The sequence below is a fragment of the Vombatus ursinus genome, unplaced genomic scaffold, assembly GCF_900497805.2.
Source record: "Vombatus ursinus unplaced genomic scaffold, bare-nosed wombat genome assembly UNPS02004573.1, whole genome shotgun sequence".
Lineage (NCBI taxonomy): Eukaryota > Metazoa > Chordata > Mammalia > Diprotodontia > Vombatidae > Vombatus > Vombatus ursinus.
In genome coordinates, this window is record NW_020944351.1 from 3,675,242 (window position 1) to 3,691,372 (window position 16,131).

At 41.7% G+C, this 16,131-nt stretch overlaps 1 long non-coding RNA gene across 1 annotated transcript in view; it reads left to right on the top strand.

The window, feature by feature from the left end:
- The first annotated feature begins 519 nt into the window (after positions 1-519).
- Positions 520-16,131, top strand: part of LOC114024656 — a 17,234-nt gene continuing 1,622 nt past the window's right edge. The window contains exons 1-2 of the long non-coding RNA XR_003566937.1: positions 520-808; positions 6,092-6,159. This is a non-coding gene — a long non-coding RNA (uncharacterized LOC114024656). The remainder of the gene's footprint in view (positions 809-6,091; positions 6,160-16,131) is intronic.

Sequence of the window (16,131 nt, forward strand, 5' to 3'; positions counted from 1 at the left end):
ATAGGCTTCACCCTCCTGCCAGACACAGAAAAGGTTGTGAGCCCCTGGTTTAAAAGTAAGCCGGAGCACTGAAAAGGTTAAATGACTTGGCCATTCTGTGTGGGAGGAAGGGCTTGAACCCACGCCTTTCTGGCACCTAGTCCTCTCCCCGCTGTGCCCCGCCGCCCCCAAAGAGGAAGGTCAAGGCCAAATAAACCTCGAGTCAGTATCGGTCCGAGTCCACCCCTCCTCCAACTTGCTTCCCTCCGACCAGCCCCGGGCCCGCGGATCGAGGCTTCCCCCTCAAAACCGCTCGATTTCGCCCCCAAATCTCAAAATCACTAGATCGGGGGCTTCCGGAAAGTTTCACCGCCCCGCACCCCTCTCTGCGCGCGTCTCTCCCCTCCTCCTTCGCCGGGCTGCTGCTGAGGTTGGGCCGGCGCGCTGGTGACGTCACGGCTGCGCCGCGGGCGCGCTGGTGACGCCGACACTGTGCGCCGCCTCCATTTCTGTTTACTTGTCTGCGCGCTCAGGCGCGCGTCTAAAAGGAGGCGCCCCAGGTCCTCCTGCAGGTTTCTTGTCCCAACTTACCTGTATTTCAAGTTCCTAAAAGCGCTCTGGTACATATCTGCGGTACTGCAACTAAAATGCCTTTCAGGCCGTGTCACTGTGTGTGTGTGTTTTTTTTCTGTATCACAGGTGTGTGCAGTACAATTCAAGTGAACAAAACTTTGAGCGTCTCTTAGGTCCCAGATGCTGTGCTTGGTGCTGGGGACAGCAAGATCAGCGGTGACACCTCAAGGAGGTTGTATTCCTCTTGGCTGAAGGGGTAGGTCATTTATACAGACCAAAGTGATATAAGATGGGGAATGAGGGGGGCAGAAGAGAATGCTCTTGTCCAAGGACTCCAGGAAAACTGAGGAAGAAGAAAACATTTTCAGCTGGGAAGGTTCAGGAAAGGTTGCACTGGGGGAGGTGAGCCTCTGAGGAAGAGAAGGAATGTGATGAGCAGGGAAGAGAGAGTATATTCTAGTAATTTGCTCAATAGGCTCTTACATATATCAGACTGAGAGGATTGCCATAGGAGGTCACCAAAGACTTGAGAGGGGGAGTGACATGCCTAAACCTTTATTTTAGGAGTATGATTTTCCAGAGGTGTACGGCGTGGATTCAGGAAAGTACAGACTGGCAGTATAGACCGTTTAGGAGATGATTGCTGTAGTTTGGTGTTGAGAAGGGATGATGATGATGAACTAGGGTGGGGTGTCTGGGAGGGCCAAGAAGGGGTCTGTTGGGAGAGATGTTTTGGAGGTAGAATAAGCCCTGGCAACTTTTTGGACATGGGGGGCTAAAGGGGAAGGAAGATTTGTTTAAAAAGTCCACTGCAGGTAGGGGATTCAGGAAAAGGTGCCTCATGATTAATTTGGTTAGTTACTTAACTTTTACCATTTGGTTTACTTTTGTGTAAATCTGAACCCTGCCAACTCTGCTTGTCTCCTCCTGGCTGTGCTTCAGAGTCTCCAGGACTACCTCACCTTGCTCTCCCCATCTCCCGACTCCCTTGCACCTTGAGGGGAGGGACTGTCTGTCTTTTTGTTTGTGTTTGTGTTTGTGTTTGTGTTTGTGTTTATATTTCTAAGCACTTAGCGCAGTGCCAGGAACGTAGGAAGAGCTAGCCATTCTTCTTGCCTTGCCTTGCTTTTTCTGTTAGTTCCTTGGAAAGTGCAGATCCAGTGAGAGAAGGAAGCTAGGACAATGTCTTTACTTTCTCTCTCAGCAGTGAACCTTGCCTTATATTTCACTGAAAAAATTGAATCCATTTGCTCCTTCCTATTTCATCCTACTTCTCCTCTTACGTCACTCAGATGCCTTTGGTAACAATCTACTCCTTCACCCCAGTCTCAAATAAAGACGTGGTCTTTCTTGCCAAGACAAAACCCTCTACATTCACAAGTGATCCCATTCCATTCTGTCTTCTCCAGCAGGGTGCACCTTCTATCATCCCCACTCCCTTGATAACCTTCAATCTCTTCCTGTCTACTGTCTACTTCTCTGTTGCCTACAAAAATGCCCATATCTCAGCCATCCTCAAAAAACCTTTACTTCTCACAGTGGCCCTGAGCTCCCGGGACACTGCTCAGGAAGGACAAGCTGGGCCCTGCCCAGCCGCTTGTCCTCTGTAGATGCCTGCCTTCTGCCAGGTCTAGAGCCTCCAGAAAATGGTGGCATTGTTACCTCCAACTGAACCTCCTTCCATAAGAGTTAAGTGTGGGTGGAGACTGCTATGGGGGGGTGCTCATCTCTTATTAAAAGGGTCTTATACTTACATGTGGAAAACCTGAAAAAATGAAGATTTTTTTTCTTGCATTAAAAAAAGAAAAATAGTGCCTAAAAAAAAAACAAAAACCCAAAACCTTTACTTGATAGACCTATCCACACTAGTCATCTTGCCTCCTTTTTGTGGTTAAACTTATTGAGAATTTGATCTACAATCATTGCCTCCTTCCTTTCCTCTCGCTGTCTTCCTAACTCTGCAGTCTGGTGTCCAATCTCATCATTCAAGTGAAACTTCTCTCTTTAAAGTTACTGAGGATCTCTTAATAGATTGGTTACTAGGAGACAAAGTGGATAGAGCCCTGGGCCTGGAGTCAGGAAGATCTAAATTTAAATCTGGCCTCAGACATTTACTAGCCGCATAACCTTGGGCAAGTCACTTAACCTCTGCTTCAGTTTCTCTACTGTAAAATGGGGATATCAACATCACCTAACTCACCCGGGTAGTTCTGAGAATCAAATGAGATATTTGTAAAGCACTTAGCACAGTTTCTGCTACATGATAATAGGTGCTGTATGAATGCTTATTTCTTTGCCTTTCACCTCCTTAATAGCCAAATCTAATGGTCTTCATCCATCACCTTTTTCTCAGTGATATTCTTTTCTCTCTAGGTTTCTGTGACACTTCTGTCTCCTGGTTTCATCCTACCTGTCTCTTCAGTCTTCTTTGCCCTGTTTGCATTCAGCCTGCATTGGCTAACTGTGGGTATCCTTCAGGGTTCTGTCCTGGGCCCTTTTCTCTTCTCCCTCTATACAATTTCACTTGGTGATCTCTTCAACTTCCATGGGTTCAATTATCTTCTCTCTGCTGGTGATTTTCAGATGTATTTATCTAGCCCTAACCTCTCACTTCACCCCCAGTCTTGCATCTCTACCTCCTGGACATCTTAAACTCAAGTCCAGAACTCTGCTCGTCATCTTTCTATCCAAAACCTCTCCTCTTCCTAACTTCCTTATTACTGTTGAGGGTGCCCCCATCCTTCAGTCACCGAGACTTGCAACCTGGGTGTCACCCTTGAAACTTTCTCACACCCCATCTAATCTGTTGCTAAGTCCTGTCATTTCTATCTTCATAACATCTTTTATATGCTCTCTTCTTTCAGATTGTGTCACTACCCTGGTTCACGCCCTCATTAGCTCATACCTGGATTATTTTAGTAGCCTGCTGATTGATTTCTCTGCCTCAAGTTTCTCCCCACTCCAGTCCATCCTCCACCCTACTGTCAAAGTGATCTTCTTGAGTACAGGTCTGACCATATCACTCCCTTATTCAATGAATTCCACTAGCTCCCATATACCTTCAAAATCAAATATAAAATCCTCTGGCCTTTTTATAATAAACTATTTTATTGATTTCTTGTGATCAAATACTGCCAACTTGCATTATTTCCACTCATGATAATCAGGTTCCTTCCTTCTTAAAGTGGAAATTAAAACATATTTCTCCTGATAGTCCTGAGATTATCACCATGTTAGGAGTAGTGCAAGGTGGTACACATATAGGCTCATCTTGGAAGGCATGTAACTGGTATGCCTTATTTGAATTAATAAACTGTGCATAACAAAATGCATGCAGTCAATACATCATACAGATCCACCCTTGGGCTCCTGTAGTAATTAGATTTTGCATTATTCTTTATGGCATTACAAATTAATTAAATAACATAATCTTGAAGTTAGGAAAAGGAAAAATAACTGCTGCTTGAAACAGTTATTCCCAGTTACTATTTGGTTTGAATCAAGAGAAACAGACCCTCCAGGTGGTTAGCATTTGCCACCTCCAACATCCTCAGCTCTGGTCAGTTACTGTGCATTCTGTGCAATCTAGGGGCAGTGGATTCCTTGCTATTTCTTTAATAAAATGTTCCATTCTCTTAACTCCAGGTACTTTTTCTGATTCCCCTAGGCCTGGAACTCTCTCCCTCCGATCTCCCCCCACACACACACACATTCCCTAGCTTCCTTCAAGTCCTCTAAGCCACTGCCATGCCTCTTCTCCAACAGTATCCATCAGGTGATACTCCATGAAGATCATCCCTAGCTTCCTAGTTTTCCCTTTTTCCTGTACTAATTGTATAACTTCCTCTCCTTTACCACCTCTTAACCCCTTGTGACCTTCCATTTAGTTATCCATAAATGCTTCAGAACATCCTTGGGAAGCTCCAGAAAAGCAAGCCTTGGGGATGGCAAGACCAAAGAGAGAAGGTTGGAGAATGTCCTTGGCTTTCCCTTATTTGCTGCAAACTTCTGGCAGGTTTAGGAGGTTGGAGCAGCCTCTGAAGGTGGCAGCAGGCTCCATCATTCATACTTTTCTTGAAAGTCAGCATCTATGTCAAATTGCTTCTCTAGTGGAGTTTTTGAGGGGGGGTTGGTCTTTTCAGATTTGACTGGCTGAAATTTTCTGTCTTTAACCTTTCATCGTTGGCCACAAGAAGCTCTGCCTGTTGCTTCTGATCGAAATCTTGATCACCTGCTTTCCTATTGTTTTGTTGTCTGTGGGGGCTTTGCCTCCAGGAAATGGTTCTTTTGGCTCTTTCCTCTTCTGAAGGAGAAGAAATGGAGTGTCTGAATCCTTGTCAAAGAATCTTGGCATTTCTGGCAAGGGCTTCTTGGGGGCAAAACCAAATTTCTGAGACACAGGCACACTTTGGCCATCTGACCCACCTTCTGAAGATGTCCGCTGGTGAGGAGGATTCTGCTGGGCTTTTCACCTTTCTTCTTGCTTTGCCCTTTTCTGCCTCTACTAGGTAAGTTTCATATGGCTCTTCTTTTGGAATTCCAGTGGTAATTGAACCTACTCAGATTGTATCAGCTTCATGGCTTCAGAAACATATGTGGCTGCCTTTTCGTGACAGTAAATAGCCTCTTCATATTTCCCTGTGTTAATAACTGATCTGTTTTTCTGCTGATAGCCTGGTCGAGGGGCCTGTCCATCACTTCCATGGACTCCAGAGTGGGAGGTGGCAGCACCCCAGCACGTGGGAGGCAGGAGAAAGTGCTGGGTGGGTCCTTACTTACATATAGCTCAGAAGCCAGCTCCTTGCTGCTGAAGGACCCACATACCCACCCACTGGTTCTTCCTGGTCAGTTGCTGCTACCAGAACCTCTCCAGCTCTTAAAACTTTTTATAACTTGGCCCTTTGCTGTCTCTCCAGTCTTCTTATGCCTTATTCCTTCTCCATTCTCTGCAGTCTAGTGACACTGGATTCCTTGTTTTTTCCTTAATAAGATTTTCCATTCTCTAACTCCAGGTACTTTTTCTGACTGCCCCAGGCCTGGAACTCTCTCCCTCCCATCCTCCCCCCAACCCCCCCCATCCTCCCCGGGCCATTCCCTAGCTTCCTACAAGTCCCAGTAACTTTCTGCAAAAAGCCTTTCCCAATTCACCCTTACTGCCAGTGCCTTCCCTCTATTGAATATATATATCTAGTTTGTACATAGTTGTTTGTATGTTGTTTGCCCCATTAGGTGGTGAACACCTTAGAACAGGGACTGCTGTTTGTATTTCTTTGTATCCTCCGTGCTTAGCACTGTGACTGGCACGTTAGGCACTTAGTAAATGCTTATTAACGTCTTGACCTGACTTTATAGTTCTATTTTTGTCTGTGGGCTCCTCTTTGTATTTTACATCTTAGAAATTTTCCTGAGTTGGGTGAAATAAAGGCTGTTCCATACCCAATACCCATGTGTTATATTGAACTGATTGGAAGTATGTTGAGGAAAAGGGGGAAGCTCAAAGGGACCTTAGAAGCCATCTAGTCTAACCTTTATTTTACAGATGAGGAAAATGAAAAACCAGACAGGGAAGACAGTTGTTGAATGGCACACAGGTGGTAAGGACTAAAGGTGAGATTTTATTTAGCCACAGTCCACTGACTCTAGATCGTGGGCTCTTTTTTTTTAAATCAGCAAAACTTCACCTCAACTCTCCCCCCCTTCCCCTAATTGAGAATGAAAAAAAACAAAAACAAAACCTCTGTTAAACATGTATAGTTAAGCAGATCAGATTTCTGCATTTACCGTCTCCAAAGAAAAGAAAAATATGTTGAGTGAAATGTATTTCTGTATGAGAGAAAGAGAGAGAGAGAGTGTGTGAGTGTGTGTGTGTGTGTGTGTGAGACTTCAAACTAGTTCATGTGACAGCTAGGTTCAATGATCAGCTGCTCCTCCCATCCCTTTCTCCTTGCTTATATAGATGTCTACTTGTACACCCTGATTATATGACATCATTTTCCCTAACCTTTTTCCTTCCCCTCTTCCCCCCACAGTGTATTCTTCTTCCTCTGAATTTTCTTTCCTTTAATGCCATTAAGACATAATTGGGGGGGGATGGACAGAAATTTACATGATAACTTTATTACATATTTAAAAGGAAAAGCAAGTTGTATATAATAGATTTACAGTTTCATGTGCAATCATCTTTTTTTTAAAATTAAACTATGTTATGGAAATGCTTGTTTTATCCCATAAATTAAAAATAAATTAATTTAGAAAAAATTTTAAAATGACAAAACCACCTCCAGGCCTTCTGTCTAATTAGACTTCCTCTGTGGCTCCTGATGAGTATAGGTCTCAGAGGTCCCAGTATTTGAATATAAGTAGTGTATCTTTGTTTAGGCCCTTATGATTGTTCATTCATATTTCCCTTTTTATGTTTCTCTTAACTCCTCTGTTTGAATTTCAGAGTTCGGCACAGCTCTGGTCTTTTCATCAGGAATGCTTGGAAATCCTCTATTTCATGAGAGTTTCATTTTTTCCCCTGTGGGACTATACTCCGTTTTCCTGGCTAAGTTATTCTTGGCTATAAGCTTATATCTTTGCCTTCTGAAAGATTGCGTTCCAAGTTCTTCTGCTCCTTTAAATCATGTGTGATTCCTTCTGCGGTCTCTTGATACTTGGATTCTCAATTTCCAACTGCTTGAAGTAGTTTTCCTTCGACTTGGAAGCTCATGACATCATAGCTATGACCTGGTTAGGATGTTCCTAGGAGTTTTCATTTAGGACTTTCTTTTAGAAGGATTTTTTTCTATTTCTCCTTGGCTCTCTGGTTCTAAGAGATGTAGGCAGTTTTAAGATTTTTTTTTTTGAAATAAGCTGTCTGGGGGCTCTTGTTTTGGTTATGGTGTTCAGGTAGTCCAATGATTCTTAATTTTTTTTTTTCAGTTTGTTTTCCAGGTGAGTTGTTTTTGCTTGAAGATACCTTATACTTCCACTTTTTAATTTTTTTTTTTTACTTTGTTTTAATATTTTTTGTTGCCTCATGGCATCATTGGCTTATGTTTGGTTCATTCTGATTTTCAGTCCTTCCAGTTCTTTCACTAAATACTCTCATTTCATTTATAAAAACATTTTAAGTTCTTCTTTCATCTCTTCTAGGATTTCCAGTTAAATTTGTGCCCAAGCTGTGGTTTTTATTCGAGGCTTTGCTTCTGGATGTTTTGGAGTTGCCTTCTTCTGCGTTTGGGTCTTAAGCATCCCTGTAACCATAATAACCTGATATGGTGGGATTCTTTTTTTGTTTGTTTATTCTTCCCATCCTACTTCCTGACTTTGGACTTTGAGGGCTACTCTCTGTGTGCTTCTGAAGGGAAGGTCTGGGTTGGTCCTGTTCCTGCTTTCTTGGGCTATTGAGTGCTATGTTATTCTAGGATCTTGGGGACAGGCTGAGGACCTACAAGCTTCCAGTGCTCCCAAAGTGGTCTGATTGTTCCCTCTCTGGTCTGAGCTCTGCAAATTCCTGTTGCCCGTTCAGTCTGAGCAATAGTAGACTGCTTCTGAACTCACCTTTACACCATTTCACCAGCATTACACCAACTGGGGAGCTCTGTTGGTTCAGAGGGCTAGAACTTGAGGTTTCTGTCCCCTTGGCCTGGGATTCCTACCCGCATTATTCCTCTGCAGGCTTCAGCCCAGGCTGGGGACTGGAACTGAGATTCCACTTCCAGTCCTGGGGTCCAAGCCACCCCACTGCTGCTTGCTTCTGTGACTGCTTCTTATCCTGGAACACCACCCAGGGGGCAGGTCCCCTTCTCAGTCTGCCTTGGATCTGTGACCCAGACCTGGGGAGTGGGGGATAAAGCTACCAGTTGATACCTGTTCCCATGCCCTGCTCATGGTGCCCCAATGTGGGTCTGGACTCACCGCTTAGGTCTGGTGCCCAGTCACTTTTGGGGCTGGGGTGCTTCATACCACACTCCTGGCCAGACTCTGGCCTCAGTGACAAAGGATCTCTCTGTCTCCCTCTCTTGATGACCACAGTGGGACAAATACCCCAGTCATTCTGACTTTTTCTTGGATTTTCCCATCAGGCTTTGGTCCATTTTCTAGATCTGTTAGAAGGAATTTTGAGGGCAGCATTTGCTTTACTTCTTTCTATTATTCTGCCATCTTGCCTCCCCCTCCCCTAGTACTCTCTCAGTGGTACCCAGGAGGCTGTTTCAGAAGGCAAAAAGAAAAGCAATGAAGACAGTGAAATTGGTGACTTTCTGAAAGTCTAGAAAACCATGTAGGAAAAGGCAGCTTGATCTAGGGCCTGTTCTGCCCTAGGGCCTCTTCTTTTCTCCCTCCACATTCATTCTCTTGATGACCAGTTCAGCTCCTGGGGCTTCAGGTATCTTCTCTTCCAAAACATGGACCTTTCTCATCTCTGCTTTTCAGATTCCTTCTGGTCCTTCAAAGCTTGCCTATGTAACCTTCCCTGATCCCTCCCAGCTAAAAATGTTCTTTCTCTACTCAGTTTTTCACAAAGCACTTAGACAGTATCTTTCTCCTTTACCCTGATCACTGTTTACTTTTTGTTACAGTTATCTGTGAAGACATCATACCTCTGCTCCCAGTAGAATGTGCATGGACTGTGTAATATTTCATCTTTGCATCCCCATAAAAGGGCCTGGCACATTTCAGGCTATTACTAAATGTTTATTTGATTGGATTTAATTGATCTAGAATTTAGAAAATGAAACCTAGGTTTAATGTTCTTTTAGGATCAATATCTTAAATAAAGATCACTAAATGGTGCTCTTTATCATTTTAAAGCTTGTTAGAAAACAAGTTAAAATATATCTGGTTACAGCTGATGAGGGGAGTCATTCCTATAACTGGGGAGATGAGTTATTAAATAGTCTTTCAGAAGGAGGTGGAAAGAGGATGGGAATTTTATGATGGACATGATAAGGGACCTTAGAGATGATCTAGGCCAGGGGTGGGGAACCTGCCACCTCGAGGCCACATGTGGCCCTCTAGGTCCTCAAGTGTGACCCTTTCACTGAATCCAGACTTCACAGAACAAATCCCCTTAATAAAAGGATTTGTTCGGTAAAACTTGAACTCAGTCAAAAGGCCGCACTCAAGGACCTAGAAGGTTGGACATAGTCCTACTCCATCTTCCCCTCATAATACAAAAGGAAGGAACTGAGGCCCTGGGAGGAGATAATTAGCATCCAGGGTCACACATAGGATCTTAGATCTAGAGCTGGAAGTGACCTTAAAGGGCATCTAGTCCATCTTCTTCATTTTACAGGCGAAGAAACTGACATCTAGACAGGTTTATGTAAATTGCTTGAGGACACATAGGTAGTAAGTATCAGAGGTGGGATTTGAACCCACGTCTTTTGAACCCAAAGCCAGTACCCTTTTTATTGTACCATGCTACTTCCCAAGTATCGTGTCTAAAGAAATAAATTGCAAATCTATTTCTGTAACCCCAGTCTCTCTACAGAGGTCCAGACCTACATTTCTACATCTCTGTCCCATAGGCATCTCAAACTCAACATATCCAAATCAGAACTCATAAAACACAATAAATGTTTTTCCAGTTTTTTATTTCTATAAAGAATGTTTTGTAGTTGTAGTCATATATATAGTTCCTATATATGCATCTTTGTAGGTAGACTCATGTTTCTTAGACATTCTGTACTTACTGAGACAGCTAGGTGGTACAGTGGATAGAACGATGGGTCCGGAACCAGGAAGACCTGAGTTCAAATCCAGCATCAGACATGTCATAGCTTGTGTGACCCTGGGCAAGTCATCTAATATCTGCCTTGGATTCCTCGTCTATAAAATGGCATCTACCTTACAAGGTGGTTGTGAGGTCGAATGAAATCATAGTTGTAAGGTGTTTAGCACAGTGCCTGGCACATAGTAGACGCTTCTTAAATATGCCCTCCTTTCCTTTACCTTATTTTGAACGGAATTTCTCTTTCTATCTCTTGCTGCTGGTTTTTTTTTGTTGGTAATTTAAAGAAATGTTGATGATTAATGTGGATTTATTTTATGTCCTGCAGCCTTGCTGGAAGTACTAATTATTTCCATTTTTTTAGGTTACTCTCTGGGGCTCTCTAAATAAACCACTGTATCATCTGCACAGACCAATAGTTTTCTTTCTTTTTTACATTTGCTTATTCCTTCAATTTGTTTTTCTTGTTTTATTGCTATACCTAGAATTTCTAGCACTATATCAAACAGTAATGGTGATAATAGACATCCTTGCGTTATTTACCCCTGATCTTATTGGAAAGGTCTCTAGTTTATCCTCATTACATATGATTCTGGCTTTGGTTTTGGATAGATGGAGTTTAAAGAAAGGCCCTTTATTTGTATGCTTTGGAGTGTTTTTTTTTTTATCAGAACTAGATGTTGTATTTTGTCAAAAGCCTTTTCTGTATCTGTTGATATACTTGTGTAATTTTCATTGTTCTTGTTATACTGTCTGTTTTGTTGATAATTTTCCTGATGTTGAACTAATGATATGTTACGGTTATAAATCCCACCTGGTCATAGTGTATGTGTTTTTGATATGTTGCAGTAACCTCTTTGCTATTAATACTTTAACATTTTTGCATTGATACTCTTTGAGGATATTGGCTTATAGTTTTCTCTGTTTTGTTTTTCTCTGTGTTTAGCTACCAAGACCATGCATGTATCATAGAACAAATTGGGTAGGATCTCTCCTTTTTCTGTTTTTGCTAACAGTTTGTGTAATATTGCAATTAATTGTTCTTAGACTGTTTTATAGCATTCATTTGTAAATCCATCTGGTCTTGGGATTTTTTTTTTTCCTTTGGGAGTTCAGTTACGTCTCATTCAATTTATTTTTCTGAGATTTAGTCATTTAACTTTCTTGTTTCTTGTTCTGTTAGTTTGGACATTTTCTATTTTATAAATGTTCATCCATTTCACTTAAGTTGTCATTTTTATTAGCATGTAATTGGACAAAATAGTTTCTGATAATTTCCTTCATTTCTTTTTTTTTCTTTTTTTTTTTGGCAAAATGTTCATAGCTATTAATCTTTTCTTTAAAGGGGGAAGGGGGCCTGACAATACTGAAACTTCATAAAAATGTAATGAAAATTAATTGTACATTGTATACACAATTTCTAAATATGAGCAATAAGTCACAATCTAGCAACTACTTGAAATTAGAAAACAATTAAAATTTCACATAAGAAAAATATCTTGCTAATTAAAATATGAACTATCTTTACAATAAAACCTACAGTTTAGCTTAATTAGGTTTTATAAGATAAGTGTCGCTTGAATTTAGGAAAGTATAAGAGTAATTTTCACAAAATTATTCACAAAAAATAAACTCCACAAAGCTAGGTTGACACGAATCTGATTAAACCATAACTGGCTACAAGTCACTCAACCTCTGAAGTTACTAAAGATCTCTTAGTTGCTGAGTCCAGTGACCTTTTCTCAGTTCTCATCCTTCTTGACTTCTCTGCAGCTTTTGACACTGTCCATTACCCTCTTCTGTCCATTACTCTCTTTTCTTTCTAGGTTTTCAGGACTCTGCTCTCTCCCAGTCCTCCTCCTACCTGTCTGACTGCTCCTTCTCAATCTCCTTTGCTAGATCTTCATCCAGCTCCTACCCATTTACTGTGGGTGGGTGTCCCCCAAGCTTCTATCCTGGGCTCTCTTCTCTTCTCCCTCTATACTATTTCACTTGATGATCTCATCAGCTCCCATGGATCTGAATCCATCTTTGTGCTGATTAAGGCCAGTATGCTAGCTATGTTAAATAGATCAAATGTTATTCAACCCTAACCTTTCTGCTAACCTCATATCTCACTTATTGGACATACCAAACTTGATGTTACATAGATAACTTGAATTCAGCATATCCCATACTGACCTCATCTCCTTTCACCCCAAACCCTTCTCTTTTCCTAACTTCCCTGTTACTCTTCAGGATATCACCATCCTCCCAGTCATTACAGGCTTGAAATCTACAAGTCATCCTCAACTCCTTACTCTCTGGCACTCTTCTCATATCCCACATGTTGCCAAAGCCTCTCGGTTTTACCTTTGTAACATCTCGCACATATCTTCCCTCCTCTGTCACTGTCACTACCCTGGTGCAGCCGTCACCACAGCCTTATACTCAGACTTGCGGCAGCCTGCTAGTGAGTCTGTCTGCCTCAGATCTCTCTCCACTCTAGTCTATCCTCCTCTCCACTGTTGAAGTGATCTTCTAAAGCAAAGGTCTGAGCAAATCACTCCCTTATTCAGTAAATTCCAGTATCTCCTTATGGCCTCCAGGATCAGATAAAAAAATCTGTCGGGCATTTAAAGTTCTTCATAACCTGACACCACCTCTTCCAGTCTCCCCTCCCCCCTTCTAGTCTTCTTATCCCATATAACCTATGTCTTCTTCAATCCAGTAATACTGGCCTCCTTACTGTTCCTTAAACAAAACACTTCATCTGCCAGCTCCAGGCATTTTCCCTGATATTCCCCAACGCCTGGAATGCCTTCTCGTCTCATCTCCATCTTCTAGCTTCCTTCAAGTCCCAGCCAAAATCCTGTGATTTATCCTATAGATAGCTTGTTTGTAGATAGTTGTTTTCATCTTGGCTTCCCCCATTAGGTTGTGAGCACCTTGAACAGAAACTGTCTTGTGCTTCCTTTTCTATCCCCAGCACGTTAGCACAATGGTCAGCACAGAGTGGATGCTTAATGTTTATCAATTAACAACTATAAGAACATTATATCATATATTTAGGACTTGCTAAACTGACATCAACTGGCGTATTATACTAAAATGAAATAGAGTATGTGCTTTTTAGGAGGAAAGGGAATTAGAGGACAGTTCTTTACCTCTCTTTGGAGTCTTGACTAGATTGGTACCATCCTTAAATTTTCAAAAGAATCTATCACATGAGGATTTTTTATTTTTTTCCTTGAAATTTAAAAGAATTTCAGTAGATTATTAGCACCCTTTTCAAATAACATTTTTTGAAAAATTATAATTCTTTTAATAAAAGTTCTCTTTCCCATCATTTTCTAGTACTGTTAGAACTTGAATGCAGAGATTTAGTTTGTGCAAGTCTGGAGAGGCCAAATCACAGACTGTGACAGGGAGACTTCACTGAACCCCCTCTAAGGGATTTGTTGCTGCTGTTTCCTGATGAGTTTGGTAGGCCCCATGTGAGCCTCTCTCTTTCCACCTAAAAGGATGAGTGTTTGTAATGGCTTCCTAACAAGCTCTGAAGACAGACAGGCCTCTTGGTGCTGACTTTGATTTGACAGGTGCTGGATCAGAGACTCCTAGAGTTACCAAAACATGAAGTTTGCTCTTACAAGCTTTCTTCTATTTCTTCCCCACCAGGGCTGGGTCTGACCTTAGTGCCTTTCTTTTTGTTTTCTTTAGCTTTTCTTTTTTTTCCTAGGGCAAAATTTTTATCATCTTCCCCCTCCCTTAGCTGAAATGACATTTACCCTTGGAATCTTATTCAGGCTTACTTCGCATTTGTTTCCCTCAGTTTTCTGTAAATGACCTCATCTGTTGTATCATAACTTTGATAGGGCTTTTCTTTGCCTGTGACTCGTATGAGAATGAGCTTCCTCAGTAATCTATTCAGATCTTGCCGGAGATTCCTTCACTGATCTCTCTAAGTCTCCCTGATGGAGCTTGTCATCCAAGGCCATCCTTTTGTTAGGACTTCGAACTTTAAGTATTCTTCTTTGTGGCCATTTTCAGATTTTAGTTTCTCTCATTTTTTCTCCATTAGTGTTTTTTGTTTAAAGTTCTTGTTGTTCAGGGGCAGCTAGGTGTCACAGTGAATAGAGCACCGGCCCTGAAGTCAGGAGGACCTGAGTTCAAATCCGGCCTTAGTCCAAACACTTGACACTTACTAGCTGTGTGACCCTGGGCAAGTCACTTAACCCCAACTGCCTAAGCAAAAAAAAAAAAAAGTTCTTGTTGTTCATCCTTCATTCTCAAAGGGGATCGGTGACATCAGGAGGGTGATGTCTTGACTTGCAAGTAAATTGGATTTAAGTGAGGCAGGGCTGTGCAAAGAGCCCCATTCTCCTGCAGAGTCATTGGAGTCCAGTGGCAGGACATAGGTCAGGATGATTGGCAGTGGCCCAGGATGCAGTGGGAGACCTTGGCCTTTTTTTTTTTAATTAATTAATTTTTAGTTTTCAGCATTCACTTGCATAAGATTTTGAGTTCTAAATTTTCTCCCCCTCCCTCCCCTCTCCCTACGATGGCGTGTAATCTGATATAGGCTCTACATACACGTTCATATTAAACATTTTCACATTAGTCATGTTATAAAGAATTAGAACCAATGGGAGAAACCATGAGAAAGAAAAAAACAAAAACAGAAAAAGAGCAAATAGTATGCTTCAATCTGCATTCAAACTCCATAGTTCTTTTTCTGGATGTAGATAGTATTTTCCATCATGAGTCTTTTGGAGATGTCTTAGATCTTTGCATTGCTGAGAAGAGCTAAATCTATCAAAGTAAGTCATCACACAATGTGGCTGTTACTATGTACAATGTTCTCCTGGTTCTGCTGTCTTCACTCAGCATCAGTTCATGTAAGTCTTTCCAGATTTTCCTGAAGTCTCCCTGCTCATCATTTCTTATGAAGCAACAGTATTCCATTACATTCATATACCACAAGTTGTTCAGCTGTTCCCCATTTGATGGGCATCCCCTCAATTTCCAATTCTTGGCCACCACAAAAAGAACTGCTATACATATTTTTGTACATGTGGGAGACCTTGGCCTTTTTAAGCTAAGGTCTTTCCCAGCTCTCAGTTTGTCTGAGGCAACACCCAGTCAGTAGTTAAAGGCTAGGAAAGAATTGAGGTAAAAGATGGTCTACTTTGCCTTCACAAAATAATCAGGGAGGGGAAGACCTTTAGAGTTTCTGGCTGGAATAGAAATTATTGCTCTTTACACTCACTGTGAGCCATCAAAACCCAAATAATGAGCCTGTTTAAAAAGTTATAACAGTCCAAGAAAGAAGTTCATCATCATCATTATCAAAATCCCCGTATTGTGAGTAATTAATTGTCTGGTTTTTTCTCTCTCTCTTTTTTTTTTCTTTAATGTGTGTACTTTTATTTGAACTGGTCTTAAGTCAATACAGATAAAGCTCCTCTCCTCCTCCAACTGTAGGCACTGATCTTGTGGAATTCTTGGGGAATCCATAAAAAGCCTTCATTCTCCTTTATATTGGTGATCAAGGAGGGAGAGGAAGGCTCTACCATGGCCCTAACAATTTTTAAAGAGGAAAAAATATCGAGGCAGAAGATAACAAAAAGTTTTGGTTTTTAAGGGTTACCTAATTTACATGTAAGCAGTCTCCCCATACCCCCCCCTTTTTTTTTTGATGAGGCAGTTGGAGTTAAGTGACTTGCCCAGGGTCACACAACTAGTAATTGTTAAATGTCTGAGGTCAGATTTAAATTCAGGTCCTCCTGATTCCAAGGCTGGAGCTCTATCCACTGCACCACCTAGCTGCCCTTTTGTGTGTGTGTGTGTGTGTGTGTGTGTGTGTGTGTGTGTGTGTGTGT